The 3,104-nt window shown below is 40.6% G+C and overlaps 1 pseudogene; it reads right to left on the bottom strand.

Annotated features, from left to right (window-relative positions):
• Positions 1-586: 586 nt before the first annotated feature.
• LOC138070358 (cytochrome c pseudogene) lies at positions 587-1,415 on the bottom strand (annotated as a pseudogene).
• Positions 1,416-3,104: the final 1,689 nt, after the last annotated feature.

The raw sequence follows: 3,104 nt of genomic DNA, 5'->3' as shown, positions 1-3,104 counted from the left end.
GTGAAAGTGCTGCACTCAATATGCCAGCAAATTTGGAAAACTCCGCAGTGGCCACAGGACTGGAAAAGGTCAGTTTTCATTCCAATTCCAAAGAAAGGCAATGCAAAAGAATGCTCAAACTACTGCACAGTTGCGCTCATCTCACACACTAGTAAAGTAATGCTCAAAATTCTCCAAGCCAGGCTTCAGAAGTACGTGAACTGTGAACTTCCAGATGTTCAAGCTGGTTTTAGAAAAGGCAGAAAAACCAGAGATCAAATTGCCAACATCCACTGGATCATTGAAAAAGCAAGAGAGTTCCAGAAAAACATCTATTTCTGCTTTATTGACTATGTCAAAGCCTTTGACTGTGTGGATCACAATAAACTGTGGAAAATTCTGAAAGAGATGGGCATACCAGACCACCTGACCTGCCTCTTGAGAAACCTATATGTGGGTCATGAAGCAACAGTTAGAACTGGACATGGAACAACAGACTGGTTCCAAATAGGAAAAGGAGTATGTCAAGGCTGTATATTGTCACCCTGCTTATTTAACTTCTTTTTTTTTTTTAAGTAAAAGGCTAAATTTTAGATAGAGAATTTTAATTAAATTGGCATAGTTTATAAAACCAAACAGATAAAGTGGACTTTGTCAGTGTATTTTCAATCCTTGCCTTAACAGGCTAATGAACACAACTTGAAACACGTGTGAATCCTCCTCTGTTTTATGAGACAGTGAAGGGACCTTTTCAGTATTTAAATATATTAATATAACCAGTTATAGAAATCTAAATATAAAACCAATCTCTTATAGGTTTTGAGAAGGAATGCACCATCTCCTTAAAAAGTTTCATATTCCTTATTCAAGTCCAATCATCTCTTTAGAATGGGAAAAGTGACAGTACTTGTTGAACCAGAATTACTATCAAAATTAAAAAAGCTGACCATATTTGTTTAGCCACAGACCAATCTTATTTAAATCAGGACTGTCCAACAGAATTATTCCATCAGCCATTCATGATCTGAATTCTAGTGTATGAGATCAATTTAAATATGGTACACATAAAAAGTCATGAGACACTTCTGTTTCATAATAAATAAGGCAGTGGCCAACTATTACTCATTGGTAGCTTTTTTGAGATAAGCTATCAAGTCCTCCCTCTCTCCCTTCTTCTTAATGCCAGCAAAGATCATCTTGGTTCCAGGGATGTACTTCTTGGGATTCTCCAAGTACTCCATCAGCGTCTCCTCTCCCCAGGTGATACCTTTGTTTTTGTTGGCATCTGTGTAAGAGAATCCAGCAGCCTGACCTGTCTTTCGTCCAAACAGACCATGGAGGTTTGGCCCAGTCTTGTGCTTCCCTCCCTTTTCCACAGTATGGCACTGGGGACACTTTTGAACAAAAATCTTCTTGCCCTTTTCAACATCACCCATTTTAAAATCGTTCTTTTTCTGTGCGCGACCGAGAAGTTCCTGCTCACAAGCCAAATGTCCCGCTTATTTAACTTCTATGCAGAGTACATCACGAGAAACGCTGGGCTGGAGGAAGCACAAGCTGGAATCAAGATTGCCGGGAGAAATATCAATAACCTCAGATATGCAGATGACACCACCCTTATGGCAGAAAGTGAAGAGGAACTCAAAAGCCTCTTGATGAAAGTGAAAGTGTAGAGTGAAAAAGTTGGCTTAAAGCTCAACATTCGGAAAACTAAGATCATGGCATCCGGTCCCATTACTTCATGGCAAATAGATGGAGAAACAGCGTCAGACTTTATTTTTCGGGGCTCCAAAATCACTGCAGATGGTGATTGCAGCCATGATATTAAAAGACGCTTACTCCTTGGGAGGAAAGTTATGACCAAGCTAGATAGCATATTGAAAAGCAGAGACGTTACTTTGCCAACAAAGATCCATATAGTCAAGGCTGTGGTTTTTCCAGTGGTCATGTATGGATGTGAGCGTTGGACTATGAAGAAAGCTGAGCACTGAAGAATTGATGCTTTTGAACTGTGGTGTTGGAGAAGACTCTTGAGAGTCCCTTGGACTGCAAGGAGATCCAACCAGTCCATCCTAAAGGAGACCAGTCCTCGGTGTTCATTGGAAGGACTGATGCTAAAGCTGAAACTCCAATACTTTGGCCATCTCATGCGAAGAGTTGACTCATTGGAAAAGACTCTGATGCTGGGAGGGATTGGGGGCAGGAGGTGACGGGGATGAGAGAGGATGAGATGGCTGGATGGCATCACCAACTTGATGCACATGAGTTTGGGTGAACTCCGGGAGTTCGTGATGGACAGAGTGGCCTGGCGTGCTGCAGTTCATGGTGTCACAAAGAGTTGGACATGACTGAGTGACTGTACTGAGCTGATAGTTGATTTACAATATTTCAGGTGTACAGCAAAATGATAAGTTTTCAGATTATTTTCTATTTTATTACAAAATAGTGAATATAGTTCTTTGTACTATACAGTAGCACTTGACTATATATTTTATACATATCCCTATACACGAATCCCTAATTTATCCTTCCCATCCCCTTTCCCTTTTGGTGAATTTAATTCAGATGACCATTACATCTAGTTCTGTGGGCAAGAATCCCTTAAAAGAAATAGAGTAGCCCTCGTAGTCAACAAAAGGGCCTGAAATGCAGTGCTTGGGTGCAGTCTCAAAAAGGAGAGAATGATCTCTGTTCATTTTGAAGGCAAACCATTCAGTATCAAGGTAATCCAAGTCTATGCCCAAACTACTAATGCCGAAGAAGCTGAAGTTGAATGGTTCTAGGAAGACCTACAAGACCTTTTGGAACTAACACCAAAAAAAGATGTCATTTTCATCATGGGGACTGGAATGCAAAAGTAGGAGGTCAAGAGATACCTGGAGTAACAGGGAGGTTTGGCCTTGAAGTACAAAATGAAGCAGGGCAAAGGCTAATAGAGTTTTGCTAAGAGAACGCACTGTTCATAGCAAACACCGTCTTCCAACAACACAAGAGACTACACATGAACGTCATCAGATGCTCAATACTGAAATCAGATTGATTATATTCTTTGCAGTCGAAGATGGAGAATCTCTATAGAGTCAGCAAAAACAAGACCAGGAGCTGACTGTAGCTCAGATCATGAA

Source organism: Capricornis sumatraensis, chromosome 23, assembly GCF_032405125.1.
Source record: "Capricornis sumatraensis isolate serow.1 chromosome 23, serow.2, whole genome shotgun sequence".
Classification (NCBI taxonomy): Eukaryota; Metazoa; Chordata; class Mammalia; order Artiodactyla; family Bovidae; genus Capricornis; species Capricornis sumatraensis.
Note: the sequence above shows the minus strand (reverse complement) of the source record. Positions and strands in the feature narration are given on the sequence as shown.